The sequence below is a fragment of the Aristolochia californica genome, unplaced genomic scaffold (genome assembly GCF_029961685.1).
Source record: "Aristolochia californica isolate CCGP_79_NKW_82.1479 unplaced genomic scaffold, dmAriCali1.0.hap1 SCAF_10, whole genome shotgun sequence".
NCBI classification, from domain to species: Eukaryota; Viridiplantae; Streptophyta; class Magnoliopsida; order Piperales; family Aristolochiaceae; genus Aristolochia; species Aristolochia californica.
In genome coordinates this window covers 9,314,113-9,330,955 of record NW_027181771.1, presented here as the reverse complement: position 1 = coordinate 9,330,955, position 16,843 = coordinate 9,314,113, and positions in this window count along the sequence as shown.

Here is a 16,843-nt window from a genome sequence, read left to right as displayed (position 1 = left end):
AAAAAAAAGGCGAACAGAGGGGGCGTCATAGCTATCGCGGATGCTACCTCAGCACCTGTGAAGACGTCGACATACAAACACTACTTCCGAGCTTGAGGACAAGCTCGTCTTCCAAGGGGGGTGTAATGTTATGCATGCATAACATATGCATGCCAGAAACATGTTGAGGATGCAAGTGGCTTATTGATCCAAAAATTTCAAGGAGTAGAAAAAATTAAATTCTCAAGTGAACGTGTGGTTTGATATTTACCGGTGCCCAACAACCCACTTTTTGCCTATCTTTAAAAATACAGATACATTTTGGAATTATCTCTCTCAGCATTTTCGAATTTCCATTTTGGATGTTCAAATTTTTTTTTTCAAATCCAAACTTGAGTTTTCACTGTCGCATTTTTCTCGTAAAGAAAAAAGATATAAGATCACAACAAAATGATAATTTTAGAGTTTATGTGGGCAAAAGAATTTTGAAACTATAACAAATGTAAGTGAAGAAAATTATTTCACGCACTAAAAAATGAACTCCAAAGTTTTGTTATCCATGTTTGGGTAGTTCCACTAGTTCAACCCCTAATAGATTTTATAGGAAAGATACTTGTAACTGATCCTAACATATTTTAAATGTGACGGATATGCATGCCAGAAACAAGTTGAGGATGCAAGTGCCGTAATGATCCAAAAATTTCAAGGAGTAGAAAAAATAAAATTCTCAAGTTAACGTGTGGTTGGATATTTACCGGAGCCCAACAACCCACTTTTTGCCTATCCTGAAAAATATCAGATACTTTTCGGAATTATCTCTCTCAGCATTTGTGCATTTCCATTTTGGATGTTCAAATTTTTTTTTTGAGATTCAAACTTCAGTTTTCACTCTCCCATTTATCTCGTAAAGAAAAAATTTATAAGATCACAACAAAATGAAAATTTAAGAGTATATGTATGAAAAAGAATTTGGAAACTATAACAATTGTTAGTAAAGAAAATTATTTCACGCACTAAAAACTGAACTCCAAAATTTTGTTATTCATGTTTGGGAAGTTCCACTAGTACAACCCCTAATAGATTTGAAAGGAAAGAGACTTGTAACTGATCCTAACATGTTTTAAGTGTGGTGGATATGAGTGCCAGAAACATGTTGAGGATGTCAGTGGCCTAATGATCCAAAAATTTCAAGGAGTAGAAAAAATTAAATTCTAGAGTTAACGTGTGGTTGGATATTTACCGGAGGCCAACAACCCGATTTTTGCCAATCCTTAAAAATCATAGATACTTTTTGGAATTATCTCTCTCAGCATTTGTGCATTTCCATTTTGGATGTTCAAAATTTTTTTTTTCAGATCCAAACTTGAGTTTTCACTCTCCCATTTTTCTCATAAAGAAAAAAGATATAAGGTCACAAGAAAATGAAAATTTTAGAGTTTATGTATGCTAAAGAATTTGGAAACAATAATAAATGTAAGTGAAGAAAATTATTTAACACAGTAAAAAATGAAATCCATAGTTTTGTTATCCATGTTTGGGAAGTTTCAATAGTACAACCCCTAATAGATTTGATAGGGAAGAGACTTGTAACTGATCCTAACATGTTTTAAGTGTGGACGAAATGCATGCAATAAACATGTTGAGGATGCAAGTGGCCTAATGATCAAAAAATTTTGAGGAGTAGAAAAACTTAAATTCTAAAGTTAACGTGTGGTTGGATGTTTACCGTAGCCCAACAACCCACTTTTTTCCTATCCTTAAAAATAACAGATACTTTTTGGAATTATCTCTCTCAGCATTTGTGCATGTCCATTTGCGATGTTCAATTTTTTTTTTTTTCAGATCAAAACTTGAGTTTTTACTCTCCCATTTTTCTCGTATAGAAAAAAGATAAAAGATCACAACAAAATGAAAATTTTAGAGTTTATGTTTTCTAAAGAATTATGAAATTATAATAAATATAAGTGAAGAAAATTATTTCACACACTAAAAAATGAAATCCAAAGTTTTGTTCTCTAGGTTTGGGAAGTTTCACAAGTACAATTCCTAATAGATATGTTCGGAAAGAGACTTGTAATTGATCCTACAATGTTTTAAGTGTGGTGGATATGCATGAAAGAAACATGTTGAGGATGCAAGTGGCCTAATGATCCAAAAATTTCAAAAAGTAGAAAAAATTAAATTCTCAAGTTAACATGTGGTTGGATATTTACCGGAGCCCAACAACCCACTTTTTGCTTATCCTTAAAAATCAGAGATACTTTTTTGAATTATCTATCTCAGCATTTGTGCATTTCTATTTTGGATGTTCAATTTTTTTGTTCAGATCCAAACATGAGTTCTCACTCTCCTATTTTTTTCTTAAAGAAAAAAGATATAAGATCACAACAAAATGAAAATTTTAGATTTTATGTATGCAAATGAATTTCAAAACTATAATCAATGTAAGTGAAGAAAATTATTTGACACATCAAAAAATGAATTCCAATGTTTTGTTATCCATGTTTGGGAAGTTCAACTAGTATAACCCCTTATAAATTTGATAGGAAATAGACTTGTAACTGATCCTAACATGTTTTAAGTGTGGTGGATATGCATGCCAGAAAGAAGTTGAGGATGCAAGAGGCCTAATGATTCAAAAATTTCAAGGAGTTGAAAAAAATGACATTCTCAAGCTAACGTGTGGTTGGATATTTAACGGAGCCCAAGAACCCACTTTTTGCCTATCCTTAAAAATCACAGATACCTTTTGGAATTATCTCTCTCAGAATTTGTGCATTTCCATTTTGGATGTTCAAATTTTTTTTTGAGATACAAACTTGAGTTCTCACTCTCCTATTTTTTTCTTAAAGAAAAAAGATATAAGATCACAACAAAATGAAAATTTTAGAGTTTATGTATGCAAATGAATTTGAAAACTTTAATAAATGTAAGTGAAGAAAATTATTTGACACAGTAAAAAATGAATTCTAATGTTTTGTTATCCATGTTTGGGAAGTTCCACTAGTACAACTCCTAATAGATGTAATAGGAAAGAGACTTGTAACTGATCCGAATATGTTTTAAGTGTGGTGGATATGCATGCCAGAAACATGTTGGGGATGCAAGTGGCATACTGATCCAAAAATTTCAAACAGTAGAAATAATTAAATTCTCAAGATAATGTGTGGTAGGATATTTACCGGAGCCCAACAACCCACTTTTTGCCTATCCTTAAAAATCACAGATATTATTTGGAATTATGTCTCACAGCATTTGGGCATTTCCATTTTGGTAGTTCAAATTTTTTTTTTTCACATCCAAACTTGAGTTTTCACTCTCCCATTTTTCTTGTAAAGAATAAAGATATAAGATCACAACAAAATGAAAATTTTAGAGTTTTCACTCTCCCATTTTTCTTGTAAAGAATAAAGATATAAGATCACAACAAAATGAAAATTTTAGAGTTTATGTATGCAAATGAATTTGAAAACTATAATAAATGTAAGTGAAGAAAATTATTTGACACACTAAAAAATGAACTCCAAAGTTTTGTTATCCATGTTTGGGATGTTCCACTAGTACAACCCCTAATAGATGTGATAGGAAAGAGACTTGTAACTGATCCTAACATGTTTTAAGTGTGGTGGATATGCATGCCAGAAACAAGTTGAGGATGCAAGTGGCCTAATGATCCAAAAATTTCAAACAGTAGAAATAATTAAATTCTCAAGTTAACGGGTGGTAGGATATTTACCGGAGCCCAACAACCCACTTTTTGCCTATCCTTAAAAATCACAAATACTATTTGGAATTATCTCTCACAACATTTGTGCTTTTCCATTTTGGCAGTTCAAATTATTTTTTTCAGATCCAAACTTGAGTTTTCACTCTCCCAGTTTTTTCGTAAAGAAAAAAGCATTAAGATCACAACAAAATGTAAATTTTAGAGTTTATGTACGCAAAAGAATTTGGAATTTATAATCAATGTAGGTGAAGAAAATTATTTCATGCACTAAAAAATGAACTCCAAAGTTTTTTATCCATGTTTGAGAAGTTCCACTAGTACAACCCCTAATAGATTTGATAGGACATAGACCTGTGACTAATCCTACCAAGTTTTAGGTGTGGTGGATATGCATGCCAGAAACATGTTGAGGATGCAAGTGGCCTAATGATCCAAAATTTTCATGGCGTAGAAAAAATTAAATTCTCAAGCTAACATGTGATTGGATATTTATCGGAGCCGAGCAACCCACTTTTTTCCTATCCTTAAAAAACACAGTTAGTTTTTGGAGTTATCTCTCTCAGCATTTGTACATTTCCATTTTTGATGTTCAAATTTTTTTTTCAGATTCAAACTTGTGTTTTCACTCTCCCATTTTTCTCGTAAAGAAAAAGATATAAGATCACAACAAAATTTAAATTTTAGAGTTTATGTACACAAAAGAATTTGGAATCTATAATCAATGTAAGTGAAGAAAATTATTTCACGCACTAAAAAATGAACTCCAAAGTTTTTTATCCATGTTTGAGAAGTTCCACTAGTACAACCCCTAATAGATTTGATAGGAAATAGACCTGTGACTAATCCTAACAAGTTTTAAGTGTGGTGTATATGCAGGCCAGAAATATGTTGAGGATGCAAGTGGCCTAATGATCCAAAAATTTCAAGCAGTTGAAAAAATTAAATTCTCAAGTTAACGTTCCTGTGGTTGGATATTTACTGGAGCCCAACAACCCACTTTTTGCCTATCCTAAAAAATCGCAGATACTTTTTGGAATTCTCTGTCTCAGTATTTGTGCATTTCCATTTTGGATGTTCAATTTTTTTTTTCCAAATCCAAACTTGAGTTTTCACTCTCCCATTTTTCTAGAAAAGAAAAAAGATAAAAGATCACAAGAAAATGAAAATTTTAGAGTTTATGTATGCAAAAAAATTTGGAAACAGTAATAAATGTAAGTGAAAAAAATTCATTCACGCACTTAAAAATGAACTCCAAAGTTTTGTTATCCATGTTTGGGAAGTTCCAGCAGTACAACCAATAATTGATTTGATAGGAAAGCGACTTGTAACTGATCCTAACAAGTTTTAAGTGTGGTGGATAAGCATGCCAGAAAGATGTTGAGGATGCATGTGGCCTAATGATCCAAAAATTTCAAGGAGTAGAAAAAAATTGAATTTTCAAGTTAACGTGTGGTTGGATATTTACCGGAGCCCAACAATCCACTTTTGTCCTATCCTTAAAAATCACATATACTTTTTGGAATTATCTCTCTTAGCATTTGTGCTTTTCCAGTTTGGTTGTTCAAATTTTTTTTTCAGATCCAAACTTGAGTTTTCACTCTCCCATTTTTCTCGTAAAGAAAAAAGATATAAGATCACAAAAAAAAGAAATTTTAGAGTTTATGTATGCAAAATAATTTGGCAACTATAACAAATGTAAGTGAAGAAAATTGTTGCACGCACAAAAAAATGAACTCCAAAGTTTTGTTGTCCATGTTTGGGAAAATTCACTAGTACAACCCCTAATAGATTTGATAGGAAAGATACTTGTAACTTATCCTTACATGTTTTAAGTGTGGCGGATATGCATGCCAGAAACTTGTTGAGGATGCAAGTGGCGTAATGATCCTAAAATTTCAAGGAGTAGAAAAAATTAAATTCTCAAGTTAACGTCTGGTTGGATATTTACCGGAGCCCAACAACCCACTTTTTGCCTATCCTTAAAAATCACAGATACTTTTTGGAATAATTTCTCTCAGCATTTGCACATTTCCGTTTTGGATATTCAATTTTTTTTTCAGATCCAAACTTGAGTTTTCACTCTCCCATTTATCTCGTAATGAAAAAATATATAAGATCACAACAAAATAAATATTTTAGAGTTTATGTATGCAAAAGAATTGGGAAGCTATAACAAATGTAAGTGAAGAAAATTATTTCACACACTAAAAAATGAACTCCAAAGTTTTCTTATTTTTGTTTGGGAAGTTCCACTAGTACAACCCTTATAGATTTGATAGGAAAGTGACTTGTAACTGATCCTAACATGTTTTAAGTGTGGTGGAAATGCATGCCAGAAACATGTTGGGGATGCAAGTGGCCTAATGATCCAAAAATTTCGAGTAGAAAAGATTAAATTCTCAAGTTAACATGTGGTGGTATATTTACCGGAGCCCAACAACCCACTTTTTGCCTATCCTTGAAAATCACAGATACTTTTTGGAGTTTTCTCTCTTAGCATTTGTGGATTTCCACTTTGGATGTTCAATTTTTTTTTTCAGATCCAAACTTGAGTTTTCACTCTCCCATTGTTCTCGTAAAGAAAAAAGATATAAGATAAAAAAAATGAAAATTTAAGTGTTTCTGTATGCAAAAGAATTTTGAAACTATAACAAATAATAATGATGAAAATTATTTCACGCAGTACAAAATGAACTTCAAAGTTTTGTTATCCATGTTTGGAAGTTCCACTAGTACAACCCCTGATAGGTTTGATAGGAAAGAGACTTTTAACAGATCCTAACATGTTTTATGTGCGGTGGATATGCATGCCAGAAACATGTCGAGAATGCAAGTGGCCTAATGATCCAAAAATTTGGAGTATAAAAAATTAAATTCTCAAGTTAACGTGTGGTTGGATATTTACCGGAGCCCAACAACCCACTTTTTACCTATCCTTAAAAATCTCAGATACTTTTTGGAATTATCTTTCTCAGCATTTGTGAATTTCCATTTAGGATGTTAAATTTTTTTTTTCAGATCCAAACTTGAGTTCTCACTCTCTCTTTTTTATAGTAAATAAAAAAGAAAAAAGATCACAACAAAATGAAAATTTTAGAGTTTATGTATGCAAAAGAATTTGGAATCCATAACAAATGTAAGTGAAGAAAATTATTTCAAGCACTAAAAAATGAACTCCAATGTTTTGTTATTCATGTTTGGGAAGTTCCACTAGTACAACCCCTAATAGATTTGATAAGAAAGAGACCTGTAACTGATCCTAACATGTTTTAAGTGTGGTGGATATACATGCCAGAAACATGTTGAGGATGCAAGTGGCCTAATCATTCAAAAATTTCAAGGAGTAGACAAAATTAAATTCTCAAGTTAACGAGTGGTTCGATATTTACCGGAGCCCAACAACCCACTTTTTGCCTATCCTTGAAAATCACAGATACTTTTTGGAATTATCTCTCTCAGCATTTGTGCATTTCCATTTTGGATGTTCAAATTTTTTTTTCAGATCCAAACTTGAGTTTTCACTCTCGCATTTTTCGCTTAAAGAATAAAGATATAAGATCACAAAAAAATGAAAATTTTAGAGTTTATATATGTAAAAGAATTTAAAAACTATAATAAATGTAAGTGAAGAAAATTATTTCACGCACATAAAGATGAACTCCAAAGTTTTGTTATCCATGTTTGGAAAGTTCCACGAGTACAACCCCGAATATATTTGATAGGAAAGAGACTTGTAACTGATCCTAACTTGTTTTAATTGTGGTGGATAAGCATGCCGGAAACATGTTGAGGATGCAAGTTGCCTAATGGTCCAAAAATTTCAAGGAGTAGAAAAAATTAAATTTTCAAGTTAACGTGGGGTTGGATATTTACCGGAGCCGAACAAACCACTTTTTGCCTATCCTTAAAAATCACAGATACTTTTTGGATTTATCTCTCTCAGCATTAGTGCTTTTCCATTTTGGTTGTTCAAATTTTTTTTTCAGATCCAAACTTGTGTTTTCACTCTCCCATTTTTCTCGTGAAGAAAAAAGATATATGATCACAAAAAAAAAAGAAAATTTTAGAGTATATGTATGTAAAAGAATTTGGAAACTATAACAAATGTAAGTGAAGAAAATTGTTTCACGCACAAAAAAATAAACTCCAAAGTTTTGTTATCCATGATTGGGAAATTCCACTAGTACAACCCCTAATAGATTTGATAGGAAAGAGACTTGTAACTGATCCTAACAAGTTTTAAGTGTGGCGGATTTACATACCAGAAACATGTTGAGGCTGCAAGTGGCGTAATGATCCAAAAAATTCAAGGAGTAGAAAAAATTAAATTCTCAAGTTAATGTGTGGTTGGATATTTACCGGAGCCCAACAACCCACTTTTTGTCTATCCTTAAAAATGACAGATAATTTTTGGAATTATCTCTCCCAGCTTTTGTACATTTCCATTTTCGATGTTCAAATTTTTTTTTTCAGAGCCAAACTTGAGTTTTCACTCTCCCATTTATCTCGTAAAGAAAAAATATAAAAGATCACAACAAAATGAAAAATTTAGAGTTTATGTATGCAAAAGAATTTGGAAGCTATAACAAATGTAAGTGAAGAAAATTATTTCACGCACTAAAAAATGAACTCCAAAGTTTTGTTATCCATGTTTGGGAAGTTCCACTAGTACAACCCCTAATAGATTTGATAGGAAAGAGACTTATAAATGATCCAAACATTTTTAAGATTGGTGGATATGCATGCCAGAAACATGTTTAAAGATGCAAGTGGCCTATTGATCCAAAAATTTCAAGGACTAGAAAAAATTAAATTGTCAAGTTAACGTGTGGTTTGATATTTACCGGTGCCCAACAACCCAATTTTTGCCTATCCTTCAAAAAAAGATACATTTTGGAACTATCTCTCTCAGCATTTTCGAATTTCCATTTTGGATGTTCAAATTTTTTCTTTCAGATCCAAACTTGAGTTTTCACTCTCCCACTTTTCACGTAAAGAAAAAAGATATAAGATCATAACAAAATTAAAAGTTTAGAGTTTATGTGTGCAAAAGAATTTGGAAACTATAACAAATGTAAGTGAAGAAAATTATTTCACGCACTAAAAAATGAACTCCAAAGTTTTGTTATCCAAGTTTGGGAAGTTCCACTAGTACAACCCCTAATAGATTTGATAGGAAAGAGTCTTGTAACTGATCCTAATATGTTTTAAGTGTGGCGGATATGCATGCCAGAAACATGTTGAGGATGCAAGTGGTGTAATGATCCAAAAATTTCAAGGAGTAGAAAAAATTAAATTCTCAAGTTAACGTGTGGTTCGATATTTACCGGAGCCCAACAACCCACTTTTTGCCTATTCTTAAAAATCACAGATACTTTTTGGAATTATCTCTCTCAGCATTTGTGCATTTCCATTTGGAACGTTAAATTTTTTTTTTCAAATCCAAACTTGAGTTTTTTCTCTCCCATTTGTCTTGTAAAGAAAAAAGATATAAGATCAGAACAAAATGAAAATTTTAGAGTATATGTATGCAAAAGAATTTGGAAACTATAACAAATGTTAGAGAAGAAAATTATTTCACGCACTAAAAAATGGACGCCAAAGTTTGGTTATTCATGTTTGGGAAGTTCCACTAGTACAACCCCTAATAGATTTGAAAGGAAAGAGACTTGTCACTGATCCTAACATGTTTCAAGTGTGGTGGATATGCATGCCAGAAACATGTTGAGGATGCATATGGCCTAATGATCAAAAATTTTCAACGAGCAGAAAAAATTAAATTCTCAAGTTAACGTGTGGTTGGATATTTACCGGAGACCAACAACCTTATTTTTGCCTATCCTTGAAACTTACAGATAGTTTTTGGAATTATCTCTCTCAGCATTTGTGCATTTCCATTTTGGTTGTTGAATTTTTTTTTCAGATCCAAACTTGAGTTTTCACTCTCCCATTTTCCTCATAAAGAAAAAAGATAAAAGATCACATCAAAGTGAAAATTTTAGAGTCTATGTATGCAAAAGAATTTTGAAACTATAATAAATGTTGGTGAAGAAAATTATTTCACGCACTATGAAATGAACTCCAAAGTTTTGTTATCCATGTTTTGGAAGTTCCACTAGTACAACCCCTAATAGATTTGATAGGAAAGAGACTTGTAACCTATCCTAACATGTTTTAAGTGAGGTGGATTTTCATGCCAGAAACATGTGGAGGATCCAAGTGGGCTAATGATCCAAAAATTTCAAGGAGTAGAAAAAATGAAATTCTCAAGTTAACGTGTGGTTGGATATTTACCGGAGCCCAACAACCCACTTTTTGCCTATCCTTAAAAATCACAGATACTTTTTGGAATTATCTCTCTCAGTATTTGTGCATTTCCATTTTGGATGTTCAAAATTTTTTTTCAGATTCAAACTTGAGTTTTCACTCTCTCTTTTTTCTCGTAAATAGAAAAGATATAAGATCATAAAAAATGAAAATTTTAGTGTTTATGTATGCAAAAGAATTTGGAAACTATAATAAATGTAGGTGAAGAAAATTATTCATTGCACCAAAAAATGAACTCCAAAGTTTTGTTCTCCATGTTTGGGAAGTTCCACTAGTACGACCACTAAAAGATTTGATAGGAAAGAGACTCGTAATTGATCCTAACAAGTTTTAAGTGTGGTGGATATGCATGCTAGAAACATGTGTCGGATGCAAGTGGGCTAGTGATCCAAAAATTTTATGGTGTAGAAAAAATTAAATTCTCAACTGAACGTGTGGTTGGATATTACCGGAGACCAACAACCCAATTTTTGCCTATGCTTAAAACTCACAGATACTTTTTGGAATTATCTCTCTCAGCATTTTTGCATTTCCATTTTGGATGTTCAAATTTTTTTTTCAAATCCAAACTTGAGTTTTCACTCTCCCATTTTTCTCGTAAACAAAAAAGATAAAAGATCACATCAAAATGAAAATTTTAGAGTTTATGTATGCAAAAGAATTTGGAAACTATAACAAATGTAAGTGAAGATAATTCTTTCACGCACTAAAAAATGAACTCATATGTTTTCTTATCCAAGTTTGGGAAGTTCCTGTAGTACAATCCCTGATAGATTTTATAGGAAAGGGACTAGGAACTGATCCTAACAAGTTTCAAGTGTGTTGGATATGCATGCCAGAAACATGTTGAGGATGCAAGTGGCCTAATGATCCAAAAATTTGAAGGAGTAGAAAACTGAAATTCTCATGTTACAGTGTGGTTGGATAGTTACCGGAGCCCAATAGAAAACTGAAATTCTCATGTTACAGTGTGGTTGGATAGTTACCGGAGCCCAACAACCCACTTTTTGCCTATCCTTAAAACTCACAGATACTTTTTGGAATTATCTCTCTCAGCATTTGTGCATTTCCATTTGTGATGTTAAATTTTTTTTTTTCAGATCCAAACTTGAGTTTTCACTCTCCCTTTTTTCTCCTAAAGAAAAAAGATAAAAGATCACAACAAAATGAAAATTTTAGAGTTTAAGTATGCAAAAGAATTTGGAAACTATAATAAATGTAGGTGGAGAAAATTATTTCAGGCACTTAAAAATGAACTCCAAAGTTTTGGAATCCATGTTTGGGAAGTTCCACTACTACAACCCCTAATAGATTCAATAGGAAAGAGACTTGTAACAGATCCTAACATGTTGTATGTGTGGGGGATATGCACGCCAGAAACATGTTAAGGATGCTAGTGGGCTAATGATCCAAAAATTTCAAGGAGTAGAAAAAATGAAATTCTCAAGTTAACGTGTGGTTGGATATTTACCGGAGCCAAACATCCCACTTTTTCCCTATCCTTCAAAATCATAGATACTTTTTGAAATTATCTCTCTCAGCATTTGTGTATTTCCATTTTAGATGTTCAAATTTTTTTTTTCAGATCCAAACTTGTGTTTTCACTCTCCCTTTTTTCTCATGAAGAAAAAGATATAAGATCACAACAAACTGAAAATTTTAGAGTTTATGTATGCAAAAGAATTTGGAAACTATAATAAATTTAGTTGAAGAAAATTATTTCATGCACTAAAAAATGAACTCCAAAGTTTTGTTATCCATGTTTGGGAAGTTCCACAAGTACAACCCCTAATAGATTTGATAGGAAAGAGACTTGTAACTGATCCTAACATGTTTTAAGTGTGGTGGATATGCATGCCAGAAACATGTGTAGCATGCAAGTGGCCTATTGATCCAAATATTTCAAGGAGTAGAAAAAATTAAATTCTCAAGTTAACGTGTGGTTGGATATTTACCGGAGACCAACAACCCAATTTTTGCCTAATCTTAAAACTCACAGATACATTTTGGAATTATCTCTCTCAGCATTTGTGCATTTCCATTTTGGTTGTTGAAATTTTTTTTTCAGATCCAAACTTGAGTTTTCACTCTCCCATTTTTCTCGTAAAGAAAAAAGATATAAGATCACATCAAAATGAAAATTTTAGAGTTTATGTATGCAAAAGAATTTTGAAACTATTATAAATGTAGGTGAAGAAAATTATTTCACGCACTAAAAAATCAACTCCAAAGTTTTGTTATCCGTGCTTGGGAAGGTCCACTAGTACAACCCCTAATAGATTTGATAGGAAAGAGACTTGTAACCTATCCTAACATGTTTTAAGTGAGGTGGATATGCATGCCAGAAACATGTTGAGGATGCAAGTGGGCTAATGATCCAAAAATTTCAAGGAGTAGAAAAAATAAAATTCTCAAGTTAACGTGTGGTTGGATATTTACCGGACCCCAACAACCCAATTTTTACCTATCCCTAAAACTCATAGATACTTTTTGGAATTATCCCTCTCAGCATTTGTGCATTTCCATTTTGGTTGTTGAAATTTTTTTTCAGATCCTAACTTGAGTTTTCACTCTCCCATTTTTCTCGTAAAGAAAAAAGATATAAGATCACATCAAAATGAAAATTTTAGAGTTTATGTATGCAAAAGAATTTCGAAACTATAATAAATGTAGGTGAAGAAAATTATTTCACACACTAAAAAATGAACTCCAAAGTTTTGTTATCCATGTTTGGGAAGTTTCAATAGTACAAGCCCTAATAGATTTGATAGGAAAGAGACTTGTAACTGATCCTAACATGTTTTAAGTGTGGTGGAAATGCATGCAATAAACATGTTGAGGATGCAAGTGGGCTAATGATCGAAAAAATTTGAGGAGTAGAAAAAATTAAATTCTAAAGTTAACGTGTGGTTGGACGTTAACCGTAGCCCAACAACCCACTTTTTGCCTATCCTTAAAAACCACGGATACTTTTTTGGAATTATCTCTCTCAGCATTTGTGCATTTCCATTTTCGATGTTCAATTTTTTTTGTTTCAGATCCAAACTTGAGTTTTCTCTCGCCCACTTTTCTCGTATAGGAAAAAGATATAAGATCACAACAAAATGAAAATTTTAGATTTTATGTTTTCTAAAGAATTTGGAAATTATAATAAATGTAAGTGAAGAAAATTATTTCACACACTAAAAAATGAAATCCAAAGTTTTGTTATCCATGTTTGGGATGTTTCACTAGTACAACCCCTAATAGATTTGATCGGAAAGAGACTTGTAACTGATCCTATCATGTTTTAAGCGTGGTGGATATGCATGAAAGAAACATGTTGAGGATGCAAGTGGCCTAATGATCCAAAAATTTCAAGGAGTAGAAAAAGTTAAATTCTCAAGTTAACGTGTAGTAGGATATTTACCGGAGCCCAACAACACACTTTTTGCTTATCCTCAAAAATCACAAATATTTTTTGAATTATCTTTCTCAACATTTGTGCATTTCAATTTTGGATGTTCAAATTTTTTTTTTCAGATCCAAACTTGAGTTTTCACTCTCCCTTTTTTCTCGTAAAAAAATGATATAAGATCACAAAAAAATGAAAATTTTAGAGTTTATGTATGCAAAAGAATTTGCAAACTATAACAATTGGAAGTGAAGAAAATTATTTCACCCACAAAAAAATGAACTCCAAAGTATTGTTATCCATGTTTGGGAAGTTCAACTAGTACAACCCCTTATAGATTTGATAGGAAATAGACTTGTAATTGATCCTAACATGTTTTAAGTGCAGTGGATATGCATGCCAGAAAGAAGTTGAGGATGCAAGTGGCCTAATGATCCAAAAATTTCAAGGAGTAGAAAAAAATTACATTCTCATGCTAGCGTGTGGTTGGATATTCACAGGAGCCCAACAACCCACTTTTTGCCTAACCTTAAAAATCACAGATACCTTTTGGAATTATCTCTGTCAGCATTTGTTCATTTCCATTTTGGATATTCAAATTTTTTTTTCAGATCCAAACTTGAGTTCTCACTCTCCTATTTTTCTCTTAAAGAAAAAAGATATAAGATCACAACAAAATGAAAATTTTAGAGTTTATATATGCAAATAAATTTGAAAACTATAACAAATGTAAGTGAAGAAAATTATTTGACACGCAAAAAAATGAACTCCAAAGTTTTGTTATCCATGTTTGGGAAGTTCCACTAGTACAACCCCTAATAGATGTGATAGGAAAGAGACTTGTAACTGATCCTAACATGTTTTAAGTGTGGTGGATATGCATGCCAGAAACATGTTGAGGATTCAAGTGGCCTAATGATCCAAAAATTTAAAATCGTAGAAATAATTAAATTCTCAAACTAACGTGTGGTAGGGTATTTACCGGAGCCCAACAACCCACTTTTTGCCTATCCTTAAAAATTACAGATACTATTTGGAATTATCTCTCACAACATTTGTGCATTTCCATTTTGGCAGTTCAAATTTTTTTTTTCAGATCCAAACTTGAGTTTTCACACTCCCATTTTTCTCGTAAAGAAAAAAGATATAAGATCACAACAAAATGAAAATTTATGAGTTTATGTATGCAAACGAATTTGAAAACTATAATAAATGTAAGTGAAGAAAATTATTTGACACACTAAAAAATGAACTCCAAAGTTTTGTTATCCATGTTTGGGAAGTTCCACTAGTACAACCCCTAATAGATGTGATAGGAAAGAGACTTGTAACTGATCCTCACATGTTTTAAGTGTGTTGGATATGCATGCCAGAAACATGTTGAGGATGCAAGTGGCCTAATGATCCAAAAATTTCAAACAGTAGAAATAATTAAATTCTCCAGTTAACGTGTGGTAGGATATTTACCGGAGCCCAACAACCCACTTTTTGCCTGTCCTTAAAAATCACAGATAATATTTGGAAGTATCTCTCACTGCATTTGTGCATTTCCATTTTGGCAATTCAAATTTTTTTTTTCAGATCCAAACTTTAGTTTTCACTCTCCCATTTTTTCGTAAAGAAAAAAGATATCAGATCACAACAAAATGAAAATTTTAGAGTTTATGTATGCAAAAGAATTTGGAAACTATATCGAATCTAAGTGAAGAAAATTATTTTACGCACTAAAAAATGAACTCCAAAGTTTTGTTATCCATGTTTGGGAAGTTCCACTAGTACAACCCCTAATAGATTTGATAGGAAAGAGACTTGTAATTGATCCTAACATTTTTAAGTGTGGTGGATATGCATGCCAGAAACATGTTGAGGACGCAAGTGGCCTATTGATCCAAAAATTTTGAGTAGAAAAAATTAAATTCTCAAGTTAACGTGTGGTTGGATATTTACAGGAGCCCAACAACCCAGTTTTTGCCTATCCTTAAAAATCACAGATACTTTTTGGAATTATGTATTTCAGCATTTCTGCATTTCCATTTTGGCAGTTCAAATTTTTTTTTTTTCAGATCCAAACTTGAGTTTTAACTCTCTTATTTTTTTCCGTAAAGAAAAAAGATATCAGATCACAACAAAATAAAAATTTTAGAGTTTATGTATGCAAAAGAATTTGGAAACTATAATAAATGTAAGTGCAGAAAATTATTTCACACGCTTAAAAATGAACTCTAAAGTTTTGTTATCCATGTTTGGCAAGTTCCGCTAGTACAACCCCTAATAGATTTGATAAGAAAGAGACTTGTAACTGATCCTAACATGTTTTAAGTGTGGTGGATATGCATGCCAGAAACATGTTGGGGATGCAAGTGGCGTAATGATCCAAAAATTTCAAGGAGTAGAAAAAATTAAATTCTCAAGTTAACGTGTGGTTCGATATTTACCGGAGCCCAACGACCCACTTTTTTCCTATCCTTAAAAAACACAGTTGCTATTTGGAATTATCTCACTCAGCATTTGTGCATTTCCATTTTGCATGTTCAAAATTTTTTTTCAGATCCAAACTTGTGTTTTCACTCTCCCAATTTTCTCGTAAAGAAAAAGATATAAGATCACAACAAAATGTAAATTTTAGAGTTTATGTATGCAAAAGAATTTCGAAACTATAATAAATGTAAGTGAAGAAAATTATTTCACGCACTAAAACATGAACTCCAAAGTTTTTTTATCTATGTTTGAGAAGTTCCTCTAGTACAACCCCTAATAGATTTGATAGGAAATAGACCAGTGACTCATCCTAACAAGTTTTAAGTGTGGTGGATAGGCATGTCAGAAACATGTTGAGGATGCAAGTGGCCTAATGATCCAAAAATTTGAAGCAGTAGAAAAAATTAAATTCTCCAGTTAACGTGTGGTTGGATATTTACCAGAGCCGAACAACCCACTTTTTGCCTATCCTTAAAAATCGCAGATACTTTTTGGAATTATCTCTCTCAGCATTTGTGCATTTCCATTTTGGATGTTCAAATTTTTTATTCAGATCCAAACTTGAGTTTTCACTCTCCCATTTTTCTTGAAAAGAAAAAAGATAAAAGATCATAAGAAAATGAAAATTTTAGAGTAAATGTATGCAAAAGAATTTGGAAACTATAATAAATGTAAGTGAAAAAAATTAATTCACGCACTAAAAAATGAACTGCAAAGTTTTGTTATCCATGTTTGGGAAGTTCCAATAGTACAACCCCAAATAAATTTGTTAGGAAAGAGACTTGTAACTTATCCTAACAAGTTTTAAGTGTGGTGGATAAGCATGCCAGAAACATGTTGAGGATGCATGTGGCCTAATGATCCAAAAATTTTAAGGAGTAGAAAAAAATTAAATTTTCAAGTTAACGTGTGGTTGGATATTTACTGGAGCCCAACAA